The 26548-nt window shown below is 36.7% G+C and overlaps 1 protein-coding gene and 1 pseudogene across 1 annotated transcript in view; one reads left to right on the top strand and one right to left on the bottom strand.

Moving 5' to 3' along the window:
• FGF12 (fibroblast growth factor 12) overlaps window positions 1–26548 on the bottom strand; it is a 268909-nt gene that overhangs the window by 55971 nt on the left and 186390 nt on the right. The gene's annotated exons all lie outside the window — the stretch shown is intronic.
• LOC114207053 (transcription initiation factor IIA subunit 2 pseudogene) lies at window positions 30–417 on the top strand (annotated as a pseudogene).

Raw genomic sequence — 26548 nt, 5'->3', positions numbered from 1 at the left:
TGGTCCGCTCCGCGGCGGGAAGCGCCTTCCCCACAGGACATCAATGCAAGCCTGAATAAGAAAAACAATTTCTTCCTCCTAAGCCATGGCATATCAGTTATACAGAAACACCACTTTGGGAAACAGTCTCCAGGAGAGCCTTGATGAGCTCATACAGTCTCAACAGATCACCCCCCAACTTGCCCTTCAAGTTCTACTTCAGTTTGATAAAGCTATAAATTCAGCATTGGCACAGAGGGTCAGGAACAGAGTCAATTTCAGGGGCTCTCTAAATACATACAGATTCTGCGATAATGTGTGGATTTTTGTATTGAATGGGATGTTGAATTCAGAGAGGTGACAGAACTTATTAAAGTGGATAAAGTGAAAATTGTAGCCTGTGATGGTAAAAATATTGGCTCCAATACTACAGAATGAATTGAAAAAAATGGCCTTTTTATGCCATCTTCTGTTATTATTCATCGCTTTTTTGAAGAGAAGCATAGAAGAGACTTTTTTTTAATTTATTCTGGCATTGCAGAAATGACGACACTGTGTTATATATACTATCAGAATTCCAATAGAAAGAAGCTTATAACTCTAGCCTCTTACATTACCTTTTCAGCATGAAGAAACATAAGTTTTTTTTAATAACAAACATTGTTGCCTTCCTAAGAACATTCTTGAATAAACTCATTTTAAAACTCAAAAAAAAAAAGAAAGTCTCTTATTAAAAAAGAAATAACAACCATTGGTAATGATGTGGAGAAAAGGAAACCCTTGTGTACTGTTGATAGAAATGTAAATTCGTGCAGCCACAATGGAAAACAATTTTAAGGTTCCTCAAAAAATTAAAAATAGAACTACTATATGATCTAGCAAATCCCATTTTTGGTATTTAGCTGAAGAAAATGAAAACACTAACTTGAGGAGATATATGCACCTCCATGTTCACTGCAGCAGTATTTACAACAGCCAATTACAATTGTAATACAATTACAATAGATGGATAAACGGATAAAGAAATTGAGGTATATATACAATGGAATATTATTCATCCATAAAAAATGAAATCTTGTCAACAGTGACAAAATAGATGGACCTCAAGGGCATTATGCTAATTGAAATAAGTCAGAGAACAACAAATACTATCTTCTCTGTCTTATTATATATGGAATCTAAAAAGCAAAACAAAACCAAAACAGACAAACAAACAAACAAAAAAACCAAACAAGCTCATAGATACAGAGAACAGATTGGTTGTTGCCAGAGATGGGGTGTGGGGGGTGGAAGAAAGGGGTCAAGGGGATATAAACTTAATAAAAACAACTTTTAAAAGAATCTAACTGTATTACAGATGTATGACATCATTTCATTGAAGAGAATGGTGGGAAATATTTATCTAAGTAACTTAGGAAATGAGTAGAGACTATAAGACAAAAAGAAATCAAAAATAAACAGTGAATACGCATAGGAATGATTATAGTTTACACATCACTTTAAAGTGCAGTCATCATAGTAAAACTATACTTATGAACAGCAAATTTATAGGCCTGTTCAAAAAAAAAAAACAGAAACAAAAAGTGGGCATATGAATGTGAAAAAAGTAGAAATGGAAGTGATAAAGTTATTATGTTTGGATTAAATGTCTGTGAGGGAAAATTTTTAAAAAACAATACTATTTATATTAGCCCCCCCATGAAATGCTTAGGTATAAATCTAACAAAATATATACAAGACCTACATGAGGAAAGCTATAAAACTGATGGACAAAATCAAAGACAGACTAAATAAATGAACAGATATTCCATGTTCATAGAGGAAACTCAATACTGTCAAGATGTTAGTTCTTTCCAAATTAATCTATAGATTCAATGCAATCCCAATCAAAACCCCAGCAAGGTATTTAATGGATATTGATAAGATGATTCTAAAGTTTATATGGAGAGGTAAAAGACCCAGATCAGCCAACTTCTTGCTCATCTTCTTTGAGCAAAAAGATACTTGCTAATATTGAAGAACAAAGTTGATAGGCTGACACTACCCAACTTCAAGACTTACTGTAAAGCTACAGTAATCAAGCAAGTGTGGTACTGGTGAAAGAACAGACAACTAGATCAATGAAACTGAACAGAGAGCCCAGAAATAGAACCCCACATATACAGTCAACTAATCTTTGACAAAGGAACAAAAGTAATAGAGTGGAGCAAAGATAGGCTCTTCAACAAATGGTGCTGGAACAATTGGCCAACCACATGCAAAAAACTGAGTCTAGAAATAGAGCTTACATTCTTCATAAAGATTGACTCAAAATGTATCACAGATCTAAAAGTAAAATACACAATTAAAAACTCTAGAAGATACCATAGGAGAAAATCTAAATGACCTTGGTTATGGCACTGACTTTTTAGCGTAACAAACAACAAAGGCATGATCCATGAAGAAATAATGGATAAGCTGGACTTCATTAAAATTAAAAACTCTGGTCTGTGCAAGACGATGTCTAGAGAATGAGAAGACAAGCCACAAACTGGGAAAAAAAATATTGCGCAGAAGACATTATCTTATAAAGGACCATGATCCAAAGCAAACAAAGAATTCTTAAAATTCAACAACTGATTTAAAAATGGGCCAAAGACCTTAACAGATAACTCACCAGACAAGATATATACATGGCAAATAAGCATATAAAAGATGCTCCACATCATATGTCATCAGGGAAATATAAATTAAAACACCATAAGATGCCACTACACAACCAGGAACACTGGAACACTGACAACACCAAATGCTGACAAGGATGTAGAGCAACAGGAATTTTCATATACTGCAGGTGGAACAGCCACTTTGGAGGATAGTTGGGTGATTTCTAACTAAACTAAGTATACCCTTTGCATACAACCCAACAATCATACTCCTTGGTATTTACCCAAAGAAGTTGGAAAGTTATGTCCACAAAAAAATCTTGTACTTGGATGTTTATAGCAGCTTTATTCATAATTGCCAAAATTGGGAGCAATCAAGATGCCCTTCAGGAGGTGAATGGATAAATAAACTGTGGTACATCCAAACAATGAAATATTATTTAGGACCAAAATTAAATGAGCCATCAAGCCATGAAAAGAAATAGAGGAGCCTTAACTGTATATTACCAAATGAAAGAAACCAATTTGAAAAGGCTACATACTATATGGTTGCAAGTATATAACATTCTGGAAAACGCAAAACTATGGAGACAGTAGAAAGACTAGTGGTTGCCAGGGATTGAGAGTGGGGAGAAATGAACAGGGAAAGCAGAGGATTTTTAGGGCAGTGCAAATACTTTGTATGATAGTGCAATGATACATACATACACCCTTTACAGTGCTTACTGAGAAAGAGAAAAGAATTACCACCAATTACTACCACCAATCATCACCTCACCCCTTCCTCCCTTTTAATAAAAGAAAAGAATTAGTGATAAGAGAAGGTTTTCTTGGACATAGGCCTTTGAGGAATGAAGGGTTCATTCATGAAGACAATCATTAATTCCCTTCCCATCTTGTGGGTTAGGAGAAGAAGAATATCTCTCCCAAAGCCAAATGAGGAAGAGTCCAAGTTATCATTACTAAAATTTGAGTTCCTGCCAAGGAGAGACTGCCATCTTATTTTCTGACTGGATGCCTGCTAAATTGCGCAAATAAGTATTTCTGTCCTAATAGCAGGGAGGGATTAAAGAGACCTCAGCAGAATGTGATTTGTGTCACCTGAAGTTTGGGTCTATGAGAATATAGAAAATGATGATCATTTCTAATTTAGAGACTTGAAAATCAGATAGTCTGCTAAAATAGATCATTGAGGAGGCCTTGCCGTGGTGTGGTGTGCAAGTGAAGAAGATGGAGGTGACACCACTCCATGCCAGGCTCTAGATCCCTTGAAGGACAGAGAAAGAGACCCTGGAATCTCCCTGGTTTTACATCCCGAAGGCCCATCTGGCTGTAGGCAAAGAATTGAATGCATTACCCAGAGAAGTTGTTACTATCATGTACCATTGATGGGGTCAATCAGAGACATAGCTATCTCTCTGAGAGAGTCCTCAGCAGTACAGCATTCCAGGAAATTGAACATTACACCAAGGAAACCATGATAGGGCTTATATGGAGACCATGCACCAGCTGTAGTCCTTTCAGCAGACAGAACCAGGCTAGTTCAAAGCAATGCCATGGACACCACTCCATGATCTACATGTATTTAGTCTTAAGGAGATCTTTGCCTTCCCTATCCTTTTCCCGTTCCCTGAAAAACCAGAGGCTTTGGCCCCAGAATAGGTATTAGAAGTTACCATAGGGAACCCTCTTTTCCACCACTCCACAAGTTAAGGAATTTAGTTTTAGTTTCCAAAGGAGGAGGGCCATAAACTGAAACCAGACATGAGATTAGAGGTTTATTCTAAAGTAAACCAAGTGGTTGGAAAAATCACAGATTCTACCCTGCATGGCATTAGAAGTAGGGAAGTGGGATTTAACAAAGTAAATTTAAAAGCAGTGACAGGAAGAACAAAGCAAAACAAAACATAAATTTCATGTTTATATCCATCAAGTTATAACTACTCAATTATGTAAAGAGTATGGATGCACTTCTTTATGTCTTTTCGCCCATTTTTGACAGTACTCCACCTTAACCTACACTAATAAACAAATGTTTCCAAAACATACCACAAATCTTTATCAAATATCACTAATCTTTTACTGTACACTTTACCAAAAGGAAAAATAAAATTTTAATGAGACAGGGTAGAGGATGGGGAGCCCATGTTTAAGTTTTATTTTTCATTTGGAAAAATCTGCTTTGCTGCTGTTGAAACAAACACTTGTTGAGGAAAATGAAGAATAGTTTCATATTTAATTGAAACAGCAGCTGCATCTACCTCTAAAGCTCTGCCCTGGCTCTTAACACTCTTGGAAAGCCCCTCTGGAAACTGACTCTGGAGCATCCTTTAAGTAACCTCAGTGGTGGGAAACCTTATCCTCTGAGGGTGAATATGATTTTTGGAGACAGCCTAAACCCAATTTCATACATTTTTCATGTATTAGATATCAATCATGGTGCTAAATTCTGAGGATGGAGGATGTTATATTAAGGAATTAAAAAATATCTAGACCTTTGCATCATACATGGATTTAAATCCATGGCTATAAACTTCATTGACCATGGGAATGCTTCTTAATATCTTAGAGCAACCCTTTATTCATCAGAGAAGTAGAAATAACACTTTATAATTATAATACCTTATAATTATATTAGAAGATTTAATGATCTATTATTTGTAAAGAGCCTAGTATCTGGGATTTAGTAAACACCCAGATGTTACCCACCACCCCATACAGAAAAATTTTTTATGTTATGGCCCCTAAACTTACAGTCTAATTGTGGAGACAGACATATAATGATAATTACAATAAAATGTAAGTAGGAGCAGATTGCTATGGAAATAAAGAGAGAGATGATTGACTTTTTTTGGGAAGTTGGAACAGAGAGAGTTGAGCTGAGGCTTGCAGAAAGAGAAATTCTTCAGGTAGAAAAGGTGTTGGACATAGAGCAATTCAGGCATAGCCAAAGGCAAATGAAGAGAAGTATGAAATGTTTGGTATATTTGGAGAGTGGGAAGTGAAGTGTGGCTGACGCATATGGTATGTGGAGGGAATGGCAGGAGATGTTGCTGGAAAAGCAGTTGGGGCCAAAATGTCAAGGACCATCAATGCTCTGCTAAAGTGCTTGGCATTTATCCAGCAGGCAACGGGATGCAGCAGAGGCTTTTAGCAGGGCAGTGAAATGAGTACATTTGTTTTTTAGGAAATATTTCTCTGGCATCAGAGTAGCTGATGAATTGGAGTGGAGAGAAACCACTGTCAAAACTTATAGCAACAGCCTCCTACCTGGGCTCCCTGCCACCATTTTAGACATGCTGAAGTTGAGGTGCCTATGGGACATCCAGTGAAAACCACACTCACATAGCTAAACACAGGAAAATCCCACTTAGGGCCAGATCAATTACAGGGTAATTATTTCCACTGCTAACACATTCCTTGCGTTATGAAAGGATTCATTTCAGGATCTCAGAGTTCCTTTAAATAGCAAACGTCTTAGTGCATTTTGGCATCACCATACTGATCATTAGCTACTACATAGAGGTGGAGAAAGTCAAGATAACCTTAAAGATACAGTTTCAAGAGTTTCACTAAAAATCATCTTGGAATTAAAATGAAATAGTTCTGAAGTTACTGTGTATCAGTGAAAAGAAGAATTTGATTTAGAAAACAGTTTAATTTATAGAAATAGTTATTTCCTAAGATGAGGACAATGTGTGTCATGATAATCTATAGAATGCATCCCATAAATTTCAACTATGACAGCTCAAAACATTGTTGGGAAATCTCTTTGAGGAATGCCCTCAGAATATTCTTTGAATTATCCTGACGGCTATTTGTCTGTGAGTGTCTTGTTGCACTTATATCAAGTATCAGTACACAGTATGCCTTGTAAAGAACCTCATGTTGAACTAGTTCAGAGATTCCTTGTTGGTAAATAAAAGTAATTTGGCAGAAACTGAAAGTTGTTTATCAACATGTACTTTTATTCTCTTCTCTGATAACAAAATACATATTGTTATATAAGTACTTTAGAGAAAAAAATTAAAATCATCCTTTACCAACCTTCCTTGTAGCCATATGTGGTCATCTGTCCAAATTCAAGCTAATAGAATGTAAATAGAAGTATGTTATGGGATGCTCAAAAAAGCTGATTAAAATAAGCTAATTTGGCTTGTAGGAAAACATTTTGTTAGCCTCTGCTTCTTCCTGTTGCCATTATGGAAATGTAGATGCAATGGCTAGAATTCCAGTAACCACCTTGAATCAGAGGTGATGAACGCTATCACTGGAGGTGGAAAACAGGAAAATAGAAACCTGCGTCTACAATGTCCTCTGAAAATCCTATGCCAGTTAAAATTGTATACCTTTGGACCTCTTTTATGTAATAGAAATAAACTTCTATCTTGTTTAAACCACTAGTATTATGAATTTTTGTTATTATATCAAGGCTAAAATTAATCCTAATTGACGCACGTTATATTACAATAGAATGTATTCCTGTCTACATAACTTATCAGGATAAGCATGCATAAAATGAATTAAGAAGAAATGTTCTATTATCCTGAATTTTCTAGTTTAACAGATAATGGTAATGAGAATAAGAATATCCCCTTTTATAAGTACAGAATTTTAGAGATAGGAATTTTTCTATACATGACCATATTTAACCCTTGATGTAACTTGTGACAAATCAGCAGGACTTGTATTCCCCATGTAAATAGATGATGAAATTGAAATTAAAATTCAAAGTGACCTGCTCAAAGTCAAACCATTGCAAATGATGAAGTTAGAAATCAAACAGTTTGACTTATAATTTATTGCTTTTCTGCTGATAATTTATAGGTTCGGTACATGTGAAAATTAGTCATATTGTTATATTCCATTAATTACCTGATTCACTTATATGCTTCTATGTTTAAAGAAAATAACTTCAAGAAGCGGCTTCAGTAATTTTCCATGGGGCCTCTATTTTGGCCATGTTGGAGTAACAGAGATTAGATTTACCTTTCCACCTTAAACACCAAAAACCAGACAATGGTTTCAGACATTGAGAAACAGGCAGTGAACAACTGCCATCCTTGAGAGAAGGGAAACAAATATGGTGGGCATTACCGTTACTCCAGTAAGAAGTTTCTAGGCAGCAGCACAAAAAGGAAGAACCCAGACAGCCCAAAAACTCACTGAGTTGAGGAAATAGACTAGGAGTTCAGGGAACCAAGGTGTCTATAACTACAGGGCAGAGTACCAGAGAGAAAGAGGAAAATTCTGCATTTCTGCACAGCCCCCTAAGTATTTAGATGGGTACTGATATGTATGAGAGGAAACTACCCAAGATGAGGAAAAGAACCACTAGAAATTAGTCTTGGTGCGGAGCTGGGAGTAGTTCATGCTCCCACATATCAGAATAGAAATACCTGGTAATACAAGAGGCTTTAGAGACAGCTCTAAGACAGCTCTTCTTAGAGCTTATTAATATTAACTTATCAATAAGTTAATATTATTAACTTGTTAATAAAATTCTGGTAAAGTCAACACTATAATCACAGAAAACAGATGGAAGAATGGACAGTTGCATAGCCACCTAGGACTTTATTAAATTGAACACAAATGACAATTGCAGCACTTCCGCTTGACTCTGGTATCTATTATAGAATTAACCAAACAACCGCTTAGTCAATGCTTCTGAGCCAAGCACTGTTCTACATATCAGAGTACAGCAACGCAGAGATAAAAATACCTGTCCTCATGGAGTTTCTATTCTGGCAGAGAGTAGAAGGGAGCCAATAAATGTAATAAATATTATTATATTAAAATAAGTAAGAGCTATTACAAATGTAATTGGCTGTAAGGTTGGGATATGTTGGGGTTGGGTGCTATAGTTTTAGCAGATTCATAGGTTCATCAAGATGGATGAGACCTTGGGGCGCCTGGGTGGCTCAGTTGGTTAAGCGACTGCCTTCGGCTCAGGTCATGATCCTGGAGTCCCAGGATGGAGTCCCACATCGGGCTCCCTGCTCGGCAGGGAGTCTGCTTCTCCCTCTGACCCTCTTCCCTCTCGTCCTCTCTATCTCTCATTCTCTCTAATAAATAAATAAAATCTTTAAAAAAAAAAAAAGATAGATGAGACCAAAGCCTAGAGATGAGGCCAGGGTGGCTGGAGAGAAATAAACAAAGAGGAAAACAATAAAGAGATAAAGTCAAAAACATAGTGAGGGATCATATCCTTTCAAGGCCACTGCAAAGATGTTTGCTTTTTAGTGAAGAGGGGAGACATTATAGAGTTTAAAGCAGAGGGATGCCATGATGTCTCATATATTTTGAAAGGATACTCTGGCTGCTGTTTGGATTAGGTTCCACAGGGCAATGGTAGAAGTTGGAAGATCAGTTAGCAGGTTAGTCAACTCCAGAGGAGAAGTGTTGATGGTTTGGATCATAGTGGAAATGTGGACAAAGTGAGAAGTCATCAGATTATGCTTATGTTTGAACAAATAGAGCCATGAGGATCTCCCAACAGATTATATGTGAGCCATGAAAAAAGAGAGGTGCTAAGGATGATTTCAGGACTCTTATTCTGGTTTGTTTTTTAACCAACTGGAAGGGCAGAGTTACCATTAACTGGAAAGGAGAAGACAGTGGATCGAGTGTCGTTTGGACGAAAGATCAATTCTGGACATGCAAAATCAATGCCAGCTGAGTTAGTGATGCCACAAAATCTATTTCACAAAGAAATTCTAAAGAAAGTATGCGATCTGCTGCATGGTAATTTCTAAATGCTTAAAAAAAGGCACAACTCAAAATCTCTTTTCCTTCCAAAGAACATAATAAACTCTACATAGCTGCATATTTTAAAAGAAAGAGGAAAACACAAAAGTTTAGACTCTTGCTACAAAGTGAAGTCTCCCACGTTATACACAGGAACATTAAACAGCCTACGATGTTCCCCCAAATAGGCCATTGTGCAACTTGAGCAACATGTATTTGCAATTGAAGTTCTGTGTTGCCTGCCTTATTTTGTAAATGCATCTTCTTCCTGTTGTAACACTGTCACTTATACAGACTTGCACAGCAGGGCCTACCTTTAAATACTGAGATCTTAGATAAGTTGATGCTCCTCGCATCACCTATTTGGCTGTAAGTTGCTGGGCTGTTGTCATGATCAACAGTTATTCTTTCATAGGCAATAAAAACAGGAAGGTTATATGGTCATAAGATGGAGAGACAGAAACAGACACACTGGTCTTGTAGACTGAGTGGAAACTGTCATTTTACAGATGTGGAAACTGAGGGCTGCAGGAGGGAAGGGATTTGCCATAAAATGACAAGGCTCGATTTAGCTCAGCCAGTGGCTTTCAGGAAAATTGCATTTAAATGTGTTATGTAAAAGTGGTGTAGGGAGAATAATGGTTAAGTTCAAACAACTTGTTATTTTGAAGACTGTAGGTGACAAAAAAATAGTTTGTGCTGCTGTCTGCCCGTCTCTTCTCCCTCACTGCTTGAAAAAGACAGGGAACTGGGTCAATAATTTACAGTACAATTTACGCAGCCAAAATGAAGGTTTCTGCTTGAGACCATTAAAATCAAAGGTTGCATTTAATGCCACCCTTTTATCCTGCCTGGACTCAAAGCAGTTTCAGGACTTGTCATTTAAAAGTCATAAATAATGTGCCTCCTTTTGTGACATCCTATAGACTGATAATCTCTCTTTTCATATTTTCTTCAACACAAAAATTCACATAGATGGGGACTTTCAGGAAAAAAAAAGAAGAAAAGAAAAAGAAAATAAAAGATAACTTGGCAATTTCTATTAATGATTTCAAAAGCCAGTCCTTGTGCTTTGGTAGGGATAATAAGATGGCTGGCCATCAATGATGTGTAATATAAAGAAAAATGGAAATGAATGACCTGTCTGCTCTGACAACTGCTCTTGTCAGAGCTGTGTGTTCGGCACTGGTCCTGGAAGGGCCATGATAAAAGCGTCTTTGTACATATTCTTCCTCTAGCATAACTTCTCAGGAGATGATGTGCCAATCCTTAATCAAGGTCGAAAGTTCTGTAGAAGAAGGTTCCACACAGAATGTTTTTACCCTTTTACCAAGAAAAGGCTGTCACTCACCCTTCTTCTTCAAAGCACAACTTTCCCAGGAAGACAGAGCCAGAGCTGAAAGTGTGCCTCCCACTCTTTTTTTTATGGAAACTGCATTTGTAGTCAGTGAGGAGATCTGCATAAATCAGTAGAGGAATCACCCTTTGAAAAGGGAATACCTTCTAAATGGTTAGAACTCCACATCTAATAAGAATATCCCCCAGCAAGATTTATTAAGCTCTTGTATTTTGCCAAAGCTCATCTCATTTTATTTCTTCATATATAAATATTTATCTTATTTCATTTGCAAAGTAATTTTAAGGTAAGTATCATTATGCCATTTTCATGATGATGAAACAGTTTTCAATCAGTCAAGTGACTTACCTAACACCACCCAGCATGAAAGGGGCAAGGCCAGATCATAGGTCCAGCCAAGCTCTCGTTTTACAACATTTGAACAGCTTTATCTACAAAACTTATAGTATCTATTAGCGTAGAATTTTATGTTCCAAAGAATTGATTTACAAATACGACAAGAACTGTCTCTGTGGCCCAACAGATAGAAAGACTACCCAGAGGCTTTATGAGGAAACTAAACTGTCCCCTATTAATGTGATTGTGGTATCTCTCGATAGATTGGATGTTTGTGATCCATTTATTCCAATGGCACCTCTAGTTCCACTGATTATTGTGGCGGCTGTGGACATGTGACTGACTGAGCTCAGCCTCATCTTGGGGAACTGAGCCCAAGGTTGGGGAACTTCCTAAGGAACCAGGGCAAGATAAACCCAAACCAAGAAAAGGGAGTGGCATATCCTTAAACAGCTACCTTCCTCCCTAAGTGTCAAAGTAATTTACAAACATTATGATGCATATTACTAAACTGTCAAACTCTTAATTAGGCCATTTCTCAATCCACAGGATGCAGTTTCTTCAATGGAGACAGGCGCTGTAACATTAATCAGGCATCTATGTGATTATGCATTATGCTTCATAGGTATTTATTAATTTACTTTTGTTTATTCTTCACAACAATCATGTGAGATCAATGTTACATTCAATTTACTGAGGAGGAAATTAAGAGTCAAAAAGGCAAAACATTTACCCAATATTTTATATTTAATAAGTGGGAGAACCCAGAATCAAATCTAAAAATGATAATTAAAGGAAATAGTGAATCTCTGATTAAAAATAACTTTTCTGGGGTGCCTGGGTGGCTCAGTTGGTTAAGCAACTGCCTTCGGCTCAGGTCATAATCCTGGGGTCCTGGGATCAAGCCCCGCATCAGGCTCCCTGCTCCTTGGGGAGCCTGCTTCTCCCTCTCCCTCTACCTGCCGCTCCCCCTGTTTGTGCTCTCTCTCTCTGTCAAATAAATAAATAAAATCTTCAAAAAAATAACTTTTCTTCCACAAATCTTGGTGTGTTTTTACTTCTTTTTTTTTTTGGCAAACGTTCTTTTGGGGAGAGTGATGGTGCTATCAAATATTTTTGCTAAAGGAAGATCTGGAATGAGGGAAATGACTGCACAAAGCCAACATTATCATACATTACATATGTTTGTAATAACAGTAGAACTCTAACTACAGACTGGCTTACAGTTTGGTCACATTTTCCCGTATTCCAAGTATTTTTAGGTGTTATGATTAAGGAACTTATACAAGAGTGAAAACCAACACAGAGAAAGGGAGTTGGTAATGGACTTATTAAACCTTGTTAAAAATGTTATATCATAAGCATCATTAGAGTATCCATCTTGAAGCTGGGTCATGTGGCCAATGGTTGTCTTAAATATGAACATTAGGACAAAGCTAAACAGCATTGACAGCTATGACCACATGAATGGTTGGAAAAGACTGATTTTAGAATCATTCATTGAATAAAGTATAATATTTGCCCATCTGATTTTAGTTATATAAAAACAGTTGTTTTGGGCACTGTCACGTGCAAGCCAAACCCCTCTTCAAGATGGAGGACTCACTCCTGAGCCTCTGGGAGCACTGCTGGCAGAAATGCCTCATGCTCTGTTCCCCAAAGGTCAGCTGAAGAATGTTTCCTCACCCAAGGTCACAGCCTCTTCAGTCACCAATGACTGATCAACATAGAGGTATAGAAGCCTATCCTCCTCACCCCAACTTAGAAGGGCTCAAAGTTGTTATTTGAGCTTCAAAACTTAAGGCTTACCATCAAAATTTCATTGCAACCTAATGGCTTCCTCTGCTCAATCCAGCTTTCTTGGCCTCCCTTTGATAGGTATTGATGTCCCTTTCACTCTCTAGTCAAACTGCTGCACACTAATCTCCATTTCAGAGACTGTCTTCCTGAGCCAGTGATGAAAGGAAGGGAGAGGAATGCCTAATACTCCTCATCAAGTAATTTAAGCAGTTTTTCTCAACTCGCTCCACCACTACAAGGTGCTAACCCTTTGCATTATAATTGACATAGTTCTTATGGCAATGCTTCACCAGAATCGTTTTGTTTCTTCAATTAAGATTTCACTTACTATTGAAGGGGTTCAGGACAGCACCCTCTAAAATGTGCCACTTTGGTGTGTAGATTATTTTGAGCTGAAGCCACTTGAGACCCTGTGGGCTCAAGAGAAACTTTTGTCCCTCCTTTAACTCTACAGAAGAATCTAAATGGAGGGTCTTTTCCAGAATAAAGGTTACTAACAGAGATAAATTTTCTCCTAGTGACCCATCTGTATGGTAGGGCAAACATCTAATTACCAAACATCTGCTCTTCTTATGGCCCTGAGAAGAGCATTCCTTTTCTCTGAAAACCCAGACCCTTAACCCCTTCTCCTTAGTTCAGAATGACATATACCTTATTTTGTCTGTTTTTGGAATTTCTTTGTCTGTGTGGATTCCCCATATGTATGGAAATTTTATTTTCTCCTATTAACCTATCTCATATCAATTTGACTTTTAGTCCAGCTAGAAGGACCTTTGAGGAGATAGGAATTCTTTTCCCCAACACTATTCATTACTCATAGCACTGGGCCCTAAACTTAAGTGCTTGACTCCTAGTCATATGGACCTTAAAAGCGCTCAAAAACCAAGAAATTCAAGACTATTTAATAATGACACCCCTCTACAGCACTCTTGTTGATATCTATCTACTCTCTTAGCAGGTCTCTAACTATGAGGCACTCACAGCCTCCCCAAATAGCCCAGAGCTGTCTTTGGACAGCCTAGATGGCTTTTCTTTCCTCCAAGATCTTTTTCCCCTATAGAAAAGATTCTGCCAATTTTTTCTAGTTCTATCCCTTAAAGTCATATGAAACAATTCCAACTCTTTGATATATTATAATTTTTTGGCTACACAAAAACAGCTTTCTAGTTTCCTTGAAAATTTCATCTAACACTACCAGATTTTTAAACCTTACCTCTTAGGATTTAATTTTAAAATTCCATCTTCTCATCCTGCTGTCCTCCTCTGTATGCATTCCACTTTCTTATCATCAATATTAAAGTGCTAAATGTAGTCCTAATTCATTCATTGCTCAAACATTTGATTTACTACTATGTCCAAGGCACTATGTTAGACCCTAAGAATAGAGGCTGCAAGGAACTCAGATTTCACAGTATGTTTAGGAATATTTACTTTCCTCCCTGAAACCAATTTCCAGACCGTTGTTAATAAGACAGTGCAGTGTACTGTTACATTCTGTGACAGAATAACCCTAATTTTTTCCTACACTCAATCTGTAATTTATGTTTCCATTTATATTTCTCCAAGTGACTATTTTCTTTTCTTTGCAGGCACAAAGAACTATTTCCAAATTACTGTTAACCTGAATATCTTATAAATTGGACAATGTCACATCAAGCCATTTGTTACCTATGCAACCAAGTAATGAAGGTTATTCCGTGTCAACCCTGACCCTCCCTGTTTAACTGTCCCTTGTCTTTAACAATAAGAGGGAAATTGTTTTCCCAGCTTTGAGTCTGAAATGCAAAACAGAATCCCTCTTGCATGGAAAGTAGATGAATTTACCCATTGCTCTATGAAATGCAATATGTATTATGTAATTAACATGTATTTTTAAAAACTTGCTCTCTATTAAAATATAAATGTCTTCACACCATATAATAAACAATATCTTTAAAATGCCAGGAAATCAGAAACTTCTCCTGTGAAAACTTTAGATTAAAGAAAATTATCAACCATATTTTCTAAGAAATAGCAAAGCAGTAAACAATCCCCAGATAACCCTTGTGTTCTTTCTTCATTTTATCTTAGAAATACAGTTTAATTCGTAGATTTTAGAGTTTAAAAGAATCTTCAGCACCATCATTTTGAGGTGAGAAAAGGGAGACCCAGAGAAATGCAAGTATTTGTTTAGTCTACTACAGACAGTGTAGAGCAGGCCTAAATGTAAGCTCTGCCTTCCCGATCCATCACTTCATTTCACAATGTTTTCTTTCACTGCACTGGGTGATAAGTTTTTTAATAGTTGAATGTTATGAGTGTGACAAGATAAATTCATTGAAGAAGATAATTTGATGATTTTTTTCTGTTTGTTCTATTTTATAAGCTGTGTGTCAAGGAAAGCATGTGTACTTTATATACAGTAAGAATACAGTAGGGGATGCCTGGGCGACTCATTCAGTTAAGTGCCCAACTCTTGATTTCGGCCCAGGTTATGATTTCAGGGATGTGAGATCATGCTCCACGCCAGGCTCTGCACTAGCATGGAGCCTGCTTAAGATTCTCTTTCTCCCTCTCTTAAAAATAATACAGTAGAACAATGATTGAGAGCCTTTGCTTTGAATCAGACAGACTTGAGTTCAAGTCCCTGTTGCAGAGGAAGAATTTTCTCTACCCCCTCAAGGTCCTTCTAGCTGGACTAAGAATCAAATTGATGTAGGATAGATTAACAGGAGGAAATCAAATTTAATAGCATACATATGGGGAATCCACACAGATGGTAGAAATTCCCAAAGACAGTCAGGAAATATGATGCTTATATGAGCTAAGCAGAGGGGTAGGGGTCTGAAAGTACAAAGGGGTGAAAAACCATTAGCAGGAAGATGTTTGGAAAACAAAGGTTGTATTATTATGCAGATATGTTTCTTAGGTAAGGAAGAATCTCTGTTAACAGCTTTCTTCCTGGTGAAGCAAGTAGTTGAGGGGGAAGTAAGGAGTTTCTTCTGAATCTGCTGGGTTTGGATTGCTTTTAATTCCCAAATAATGTTCGTACCAAAGTGGCCCATTTTGGCGTGGCCTGCCCCTGAGCTCTACAGCCCTCCCTGCCTTAACAGCTTCGTGATATTGAGCAAGTCACCACTCTTGGCCTGTTTCCTCATCCCACATAGGCTTGATTTGAGAATAAAATAAGTTAATATATGTAATGCACATAAACCAGTGCCTGGCACAATAAGTTTCAAAAACATGAGTTTTTGTTGTGATTGTTGCTTTTCTGGTCTTAGGAATTAACTTTTTCCACACTCTTCTCAAGGTTAGTTTGTCACTCTTCACTTGGTACCAGTCAGTCATCAAAGTCAAGCCAAAGCAAAGCAGCCTAATCTATGGGGAGAAGTGGTGAGGGGAGCAAAATATACCACCTGAAAATATACCTCTTTGGCATATTGATTATTTTAAATTGGTTATTAAAAACAAATAAACAAACAAACAAACAGCAGACACAGATGAACTGTGGAAACTGGGTAGAGACATTTACCAGCATAAGGGAAATTTCCCTTTGTAAGGATGTCTTCCTTCTGAACCAAAAACAGGGGATGACTTTAAACTGTAAAAACTCTTAGCCATGGATGTCAACCACAATTACCTTAAAGGATCTTGCCCCAAACACGTGAGACAAAGGACATCTGTGGCCCAATGCAAGCTTAGTTTCCATGTTCTGGCCCTACCTTTCAGCTAGATGTCATATGTCTTTCTTCCGCCTAAGCTAGATGTCACACTTCATCATGTAGATGGGTTGACAAACTTGGAAGTGCCAACTGGCCAAACTTGTTTTCTTTCGAAGATGTAATGTTATCAAAACAAGAAAAATTTACATATATTCCAAATTTTTAACTTCTTAAATATCAGAAGATCTGAGTAGTGGTTTTCAGTCTGGCTACCCATTGGGATCACCTGAGGAATTCAAGAAAAAAAAAGTCACCTAGAATTGTTTAATAGATTTGGTATGAGCCCAGCTATTGGTAATGCTTTTAAGGCTCCTCAGATGATTCTCATGTGCCTCATGGTACACTTTCTTGGACAGGGTAATAGAGGTTCTCAAAGTTACTGGCTAGTAACATCAACCTCACCTTGAAATATATTAGAAATGTAAATTATCAGGCCACACTTAGACCTACACAAACAGAAACTTTGTGAGGGGGTTCAGGAATCTACATTTGAACAAGGCTTCCAAGTGATTCTGGTGCTCATTCAAGTTTTAGACCCACTGCACTATAATACAGACCTCCACACATAGACCCCATCTGTCTCTATTATAGCCTATTTTCTCTCAGTTAAGTGACCCACCTTGTACTTCATATGCATTTGCTCTTTCCATTTTTCTACACCTAATCTTTCTGTTTCTAACAGATACATTACATTTCTTGTTTCTGAGTATGACAAAAAAGGACACCAACCAAACTTCAGGCATCATTTTCCTTTCTGGTGCCAAAGCCACCTTCTCAATATTATTCACACTCATTCTTTCTTTATAGTCCTACTGCCACTGTTCTAGTTCAGGGTCTCATTACTTCTTATCTTGACAATTAAAATTGTTTCCTAACTAGCTTCCCTGTATCTAGTACCTACACACTCCAATCCATCATATATCCTGCTGACAGTTTAATCTTCCTAAAGTGCAAACTAGGTCATAAACTACCTCTGCTCAGATTTCTTCAGAGACTCACCATTGAATTTCAGTCTACTCCATCCAGCATCAAAAACCCTCCATGACCTGGTTTCTACCTATCTTCCTACACTTTTTTCTCACCATTCTACTTCCATTCCAAACTTAAACTCTAAACAATTTACTATCCCCTAAACTTTCTTACTCCATTTTTACTTTTAATGGTGTTTTAACTTTATGCTTTCTTTCTGAATTCTTTTTTCCTGATCCATCAAATCTTAAGTAGTTTTTACCCACTCTAACCTAACTTAGGTTTTTATCCCACCTCTCATACATCACTTGACATACTGGGAAACACACACACACATAAACATATTCATGGTCAATCAGGAATTGATTCAGTTAACAAAAAAAGATAATAATAACAATTGCCTTCTATGAGCAAAGAACGTGGTAAGCTATAGACAATTGGTAAATGTTATTTCATTGCATAAAAAGTATTCTAAAAATCTACACACAAATTTGTTTTCAAAAATTCCTTTAAAGGATTTAAAAATAATTGGAAACATGATATTCAATATTCTAATAGCTTACTGAAAAAGATAATTAGCAAAACCTCTTATTTCCATTTTCACGGTGGTTCCTCTATCACCACCTCTTTATCAGTAAAATGAGATACAGTGAAGTCCTCTGAACATGTGTCAACCATAATTACCTTAAAGAATCTTGCCCCAAACATGTGAAAGATAAAGGAGCAAATTAATGTACTTATGTGATTCTATGAGAAGTTGGTTTAAAGAGAAGAATACTGGTAATGGGTTAAGATAATGGGCTAAGACTGAGTCTTAGCTAAACCTAGCAGTTTGTCTATCTTTGGTACTAATTGGATTCTATCAAGAACATGAAATTCTCTGGGTTTTCTCCTTATTTGAGTAGGGTGACTTTTTCTCTTTGATGAAGCCTCACTCCCAAAACTAACTCCCCTATTCACACATGATTAGTATTTCTTTTTCTTCTAAACATTTTTCATGTTCCAGAGATCAGCCAATGGGAAAATGGTAACTAGGTTGTTTATTTGTTTTTTGTTTGTTTTAGTTTTCTGAAGTTTTATTGAAGCAAAAATGGTAACTAGGTTTAAATGTTATGGTTATCTGATAGTAATTAGAGTTTAACAGGGCTTGTTTCATAAGACATAGGCTTACTCAAATGAGAGATACTGTGGGAATCAGGACCGCCCAGGTAGGTATTCAGTACCTATAGACTATGACACATATACAAACACCAGTGGTGTTGGAAAATGGAAGAGATACCAGCAGCATAGGAACCAACTGCACTGGCCTTTAGAACATCATAGATAGTCCTTCAAATAACTAAACTTTAGATGAAGTGATTCAGGACAACTTAAAGATGGAGCAAATTGGGGGAACAATGTGTATGCTAATATAAAGAAAGAATATAGTCCAAGTCTTAGAAATTTACTTTTATTTATTTTTTTAAGATTTTATTTATTTATTTGACAGAGAGAGAGAGCTGCAGGCAGAAGGAGAGGGAGAAGCAGGCTCCCCACTGAGCAGGGAGCCCGACGTGGGGCTCAGTCCCAGGACCCTGGGATCATGACCTGAGCCAAAGGCAGATGCTTAACCGACTGAGCCACTCAGGCACCCCCAAGTCTTAGAAATTTAAAAGTAAAATGTAATTCAGGTCAACAAACATTTCCTGATCTGTAAAATATAGAAAAAATATTACAAAGATATTTGAGATGCAATCCTTGTTTCCAGTGATGGCTATCAATATAAAGGTAAGATATTACATTTATAAAACAGCAATTGTAATTTAAATACAATAAAGGCTGAAAGGCATAAGGATTTAGAGAAGACAAATACACACACATGCACATATACTCAAAACTAGAAAACAACTTTTGGTGAAATAGAAAGGCATTTGAGATGCTTTATAATTCAAACTCAATTTTGACCAGAAAAGGGGTAATAAGAAGATGAAATGACAGGAGTAAAGAGAGAGAAAGAGAAATGCTAAGTGTGATGCATACTTAGGCACTAGTCATAAATCCAGAGAGAATATAAATAAATTTCTCAAAGTGGGAAGTGGGAGATGGGACTGGGAAACTCAGTGGGGCCATATTGAATGGGGCATCAATGTGGGAATAACAGTATTAACTGAGGAGGTGAAAGAAAACCAACGAAAGCAAGATTTCTTGTTCTCTTATGCTCAACAAAGACCCCTGAGACATATTATTCATGATAACCAACTCCACTGGAGAGACTTAAATAAGGTACTTTGGTTGACAACAGCTTATGGGAATGTCCAGAGGAGAATCAACTTCCATTTCAGATACCTTTGCATCTATTTGGAAGAATTTTGTAAACTCCTTGAACATGATTATTCTTGGATTCCAGATTTGTGTTTTTCAATACTAAAATGTCAGCATCTGGGAACCCAACAAGAAAGAATAATAATTAGCATTTGTTCTTGTATATTATACTTTACCTTGCTCTGGCATGGTCTTCTCTGGGAGCTACAATTGGCAGATATTTAATGAATTGTGAGAATTTTTTTTCTCTAGATTCAAAGATAAAAAAGGCTATCTCGATACATGATACTTGCATGACATATGGCAGAGGCAAAATTTCACATGTATATTTGTGATTACATTGGCTGGAATCTATCAAATCATCTTAATACAAATTGGAAAATGGACAATCTATTCAATCAACCAGTTTGACTACTATTATCACCAAATACACTGCCTATTCTGGCTCTTTGTGAACATAGGCTAAAACTCAACACATTTTCATTACCTTTCCTGTAAAAAGAACTAAGCATTAGAATTCAGAAAAATGAATGTTGAATTAAAACTTAGTATCGACGTTATGATGCAGTTGGGAATCTTTCATTCTTTCATTTCTTTTCTTTTCAGCTGAATAGACCATCTTTACCTCCTCCCTATATATTCTGTGCTCTACCTCTGACTATACTTTCCCCTAGACCAGAGGTAGGTAGCTTGGTAGAGTGAATCTGAGATCATTAGTATTTTCAGATCAAATAAAATCACATTAAAGAAATCTTGGAATCATCTACGGTAAAACAGTTTCTTATAGCTACGTACCTTCAACACATTTTACTTATCAAAGGCGCCTGAACACTGAACATTACAGGTTACCTAGGAAACTTACAGTGACTATACTTAAAAACAACACAAAGCTCTCTTACTGAAGCAGAATGCCATTTTTAAAAACTCTATTTTGGGAATGGTGAAAGAAATGGTTAACAAGCAAATATTAGCACATAGATATTGTTCCCTCTAGGTTTTTCTCTCTCATATTATTCTTCAGTTGCCTTCTATTTCTGCCACTGAGTTGCTCTTAAAATAAAAAGTTAAATAACATATTAATGGATCAAAAGCAATGGTTTCTATTATCAGTTATGATGCAGTTCATGAGCTCTGACCCTGTGGTTTCTCAGTTGATGTGATAGATAATTTGTATGCCTTTTTAGCATTTGTTAATGTAGAGTGACAATACATAGAATTTGCCCAGTACAATTCCAGTTTTTGCCTATAGTCCTGACAGCATTCTTAATGATGCCCTATTTTACTTGAAAATTATTGAGGTTTAGATGATAAATTATATGGTTGCCTTAATTTTCTTTTTTCCCCCAAGATTTTATTTATTTGTTTGAGGTGGGGTGGAGAGAGAGAGAGCACACATGAGCAGGGGGAGGGAGAAGCAGACTCCCGGCCAAGCAGGGAGCCCGATGCGGGGCTCAATCCCAGGACCGTGGGATCATGACCGGAGCCGAAGGCAGACGCTTAACCAACTGAGCCATCCAGGCATCACTAATTTTCTATTATACGAAAATGTACTGGGGAATATAAAATTAAACCAGGATAATCAGTGCCCTTGAGGAGCTAAAAATGTATCATCTAATTGCAAAAAATATAAAATGTAGCACACTGTAGTACTTATAATATTTACTACTAAAATAATATAATGATGTTGTTACATTATACATTACTACCAAAGTGACAAAAATAACTTTTTCACAAATCTTCCTGCCTAATGTAATAAATTGTATCCAGAAAACACTTCCTCATAACCCATGAAACAAAGAAAGATAAAGTGTATAGAGTAGGTTGTTACAATTCTACAAGCCCACAGCAGCTTGGTTTGCAACAAAATCAAGGTCACCCCTTGCCTCTGCCCAATCCTAAATCTACCCCGTGAGATTGCCTCCGGGTTGGGATTTTGTAAGATATCAACGGAGAGTTGCAGTGTTTTCTGAAATCCAATTACCAAGTCCATTATTACTACCAAGAAAACTGATAGAGCATTTCTATATTTTCAAGGTGCAGTGCACACATAGCTCAGCAAAAAGGAGCTTGAGAAGTGTTTCTGGATGATGATGTTGGTGATGATGATGGTAATGACGTAGAATTCCATTGCTTTTATTTCTACTCTAGTCAGTTCAAAACAGATGTGAAGGACCCCTACCCACAGCTGGAACACATTTGTCTTTCCTTTTTTCAGAAACTTCTGTTATATACAGTAAATAACTTTTATTCTATTATGGTTTGATAAAGTGAAAAAACATGTTAGGGTTTATCTCAATTCTGCCATCTTTTAGTTCTGTGGACTTAAAACTTTAAGGCTAGGTTCCTCATTTTCATAAAAAAGATCATACTAGTTCCACCTCAAAACTGAAATGAAAGAAAAAGTGTGAAGTGTCTGGAATGATGCTGGTCAAACCCGAACCTGAATGACAGTTCTCAACTATACGTCATCCCCAGAGCGGTCAGGGTAAGCACAGTCAGTGTGGTGCTTACAATCACCCTTTCTTATACTGGTAGGTTAGAGTGTAGTTTTAATTTTATTTTTTGTTTTATTTTTTAAAGATTTTATTTATTTATTTGAGAGAGAGAGACATATGAGAGAGAGCCAAACTGTATAAAATTTACCAGCTGTCAGAAATCTACATAGTGACCTTCTTATCACCTCTTAACAAGCATGGATTGTATCTTTTGTTTTCTTTTTCAGTCTTTGCTAGCTCCATTGGCAAAAAGGACTTCATAGTGGCACAGGTAACATTGCATGTCAATTGCTTGCCTCCTCAGGTCCTTGAGGGTGAGATTGTAACTTTCATCTTTGCATCCCAGGCAGGTCATTGGTCAGCCGTAGGTAGTCTGACTTCCTAGTCTGAGATGCGTCCACTAGGGGGAGTGGGAAAGGGAGAAGCAGGCCTCCTGCCGAGCAGGGAGCCCAATGCGGGGCTCGATCCTAGGACCCTGAGATCATGACCTGACCCAAAGGCAGACACTTAACGACTGAGCCACCCAGGCACCCCAGAGTGGTAGTTCTTAAACTCTAGTATGTAAATGAATTGACTGAAGTACTTAAGTACTTAAAATACAAATTCTTAATCCCCCATGCAGAATTTTAATTTTCTATGTCTGGAGAAGGCCCCAGAACTTTTTATTTCTTACTAGCACCGGCCCACCCATAACCACAGGCCACACTTAAGTATATCCATAGATATATATATATCTCCATACAATGGAATATTATTCAGCCATGAAAAAATGAGATACTGACACATACTATAACATGTATGAAGCTTGAAAACATTATGAGGAAAGCCAGACACAAAAGGCCACATATTATATGATTCATTTATATGAAATATCCAGAATGGGCGAATCCATAGACAAAGAGTAGATTAGCAGTGTGTAGGGGTTGGGAGAGGATAGAACGGGGAGTGACTGTTAGGGGTATGGGGTTTTTGGGGGGAGAGAGAAAAATGTTCTTGAATTAGATAGTTGTGATGTTACACAACTTTGTGAATATGCTAAGATTCATGGCACTGTACACTTTCAAATGGTGAATTTTTTTGTCATATGAATTATATCTCAGCTAATAAAAAAAAAAAGAAAAAGAAAAAGGTTCCTTGGCTCCTCACTGTCTGCAATGGTAACAACTTCCTGACTTGGCCTGTGAGACTCATTCTTCTATAGCCCCTGTTCAAGTGTCCTATCCCCCAACCTAAGAAAAACATTGCTCTTTCCGAGTGCTAGCTTGTGTTTTCCCCAGTTTAATGCATATTTTATACATACACACACACACACACACACACACATATACACACAAACACACACACATATATGTAGTTTCATGTTACTACTACCACGTATGACACAATGTCAGTACTTCAGTATGTGAATGCTGAGAATTGCAAACTATTTTTTTAAACATTGTGCCTTAATTTTTATATACAACAAGGTCCATCTAAAACATGAGCATGCTGAAATCCCTAAAATGGGAATAAAGCACGATTCTATCCTTTACAAAAATACCATAAAATGGCATTATTGTAGTTATAAATAAATAAATACATTATCTGTGCTTAGTACATAAACTCACACACATAGATACATACACATAGAATAAAAGGACAGAAAAGCAAGTCTTAAAACATCTTACAACTACCCTATTTCCTCATGCCCCAATCAGTAAAATAACTATTTTTGCAGCAATTATAGAAAGAGAAGTAAAACCCAGGAAGCATAACTCTGGTACTATTCACATTTAGAACCTTAATCCCATATCCTGTGCCTTTGTTGTTAGATTATATGATATCCTTTCTTCTGTTCTTATGAAGATGTCAATTCAATCGTCTCTGTCTCCAGAAGCCTACCATTAAGCAGAGGGAATATCTGAAATGTATATCGATTTCTTCCTGTATTCCCCTTCATCTGATTGTTGGAATATTGGAAGCTATGTTTAACAACAGAGAAAATATTCCCTTCTACCTGGTACAGCTAAATTTCCATTAGTTTTGGTAAAAACTTATCACACCACAGTAAATGAACAGGAGGTAACCGATAACCATATGAAGCTGAAGAAAGAATTGACTGAAAATCAAAGCAAAGTCAGAATGGCCACTCATTCCCAACTACCCATCATTGATAAATATAGATCAATTACTTCTGACTGAAGTCCATAATACATGATAATTATTTTCAATTTTTGCTTAAAATGGATGTAACTCAGCAAAAATCAGAATTGAGAAGCACTGAAAGAGAGCTGTAAATATTGGGAGCCAGGGGAAATTTTTTTTAATTTAAATTCAATTAACCAATTTATAATACATCATTAATTTCAGATGTAATGTTCAATAATTTATCAGTTTCGTATAACACCCAGTGCTCATCACATCACGTGCCCTCCTTAATGCCCATCACCCAATTACCCCAACCATCCCCCACCTCCCCTCCAGCAACCCTCAGTTTGTTTCCTAGAGTTAAAAGAGTCTCTTTTGGTTTGGTTTTTCTCCCTCTCTGTGACGATTAGCTAACTTCTAGTTTGCTCCTTCTATTTTTCTGTGTTTTCTACAAGAGAGCTTAATATTTTAATATGCCTTTTTGCTTATAGGAAATTTAAAAATAAGTGATTAGAAATGACATCAAGCATATATAATTTACTAACAGAGAAAAAATCTCCTCTCTCTGAGTCCTGACATCACCGTTCTGCCAAGCTGACTTAGCAGATACTCAGTCATGCCAACTGCATTACAGACAATCATGGTGTGCAGGAATTGAGATATGTTAAATGTACCTAACTCCACCCCACCACAACTGTATCCCCTCTATTCAGCAAGGCTTCCAAGTCAACATGCCAAGGCTCATCACCTTTGCATACACAGATGACATCCTTAAAAATAATGGGAAATTTTTCACAATCATGATGACCTGAGGTATTTTTTTTCCTCAGGACAAGAAATAAAATACATTCTCATAGTATGAAAGATAAAAAGACACTCATCATCACTATTTTAGGGAAAAAAATATACTGAGAATTGAATATCATATTCTAAGATAATCTAAAATCCATGTTTGCTTAGGGCACTATAACCATCAAGATTGATATGAAAGAATACCACTTCTCCATCAATTTACATTTTGTCATTGGTTACAGGATTTAAGTAATTAATTAGTACAGTGGTCTAATCCTGAGTCTGAGAGAAAGGAAAGGAGGAAAACCTGGCATTATCAGAGCCTATAAAAGTTTCCAGTCACAGAGCTCAATTACATTTCTTAGGTTACTCTATTCAATTCTTACAATCATTTTTGTGAGTTACAGAGGTAGCATAAGTCTCATTTTATAGTAGACAAAATAATTTCAGGCTATTTGGAGCTCATAATATGAGATTCCCCACCCCACAAAGTGAGTTCTTTGAAAGTAAGGACATCCCTATGCCAAGCATAAGTAGTCTAGCATCTGGCACACAGTTGAAGCACAATAAATGTTATGGATCTAAATGAATGAAATTACAAAGAACTGAGCCTTGGAGGGTTAAGCACACAGAATTAATTGATGGAAGAATCTCATTTGAACTTGAAAATGTCTTTCTACCATAACACACCATATTGGTATAATGTTTGCTTACTGTATAAAATAAGAGTTGGTGAGAAAAGGAAAGAAAAAATGGTATCTTTTTCCATTTCAGGGGGAGGGGATCCTTTATATTTGTTTTTTAACTGACTGCCCTTATTCACACAGGGCATGGAAGAGCTAAAATTTGTATGCAGATATTTTGGCTCTGATGTTTTTCTACTACCTCGTTGCTGCTTATCAGATAATCTTGTATGTCCTGGTAATTACAGATTTTTATTTCTCAGAAATTCTAAAATTGTTTTTAGTGTAGTATTACCAGATTACAAGACAAACACCACTTACTACTAAATAACACAATGCAACAATTTGAAGATTAATAACAGTTCTGCAGACTGAGAAACTAAATTTTCTGTAGTATAAAATGAGGTAAATATAAACTCCCCTGAAAAATGCAAAAATGACTATTACAAACAATTTGCATGGTCAAGGAATATAAACTAAAGTGTATTGTTTTTGTACAACTTTGGAACATTATATAAATGAAAGAGATCTGTTTGTGGAGTCTGAAGAACAGAATCCTTGTGCTATATTTACTAACTAGTAGTTGACATACTTAAAAAGTCTAGAAAAATTATAT

Source organism: Eumetopias jubatus, unplaced genomic scaffold, assembly GCF_037043125.1.
Source record: "Eumetopias jubatus isolate StellerSeaLion01/CBP00866 unplaced genomic scaffold, mEumJub1_p1.0 scaffold_1, whole genome shotgun sequence".
NCBI lineage: Eukaryota > Metazoa > Chordata > Mammalia > Carnivora > Otariidae > Eumetopias > Eumetopias jubatus.
Note: the sequence above shows the minus strand (reverse complement) of the source record. Positions and strands in the feature narration are given on the sequence as shown.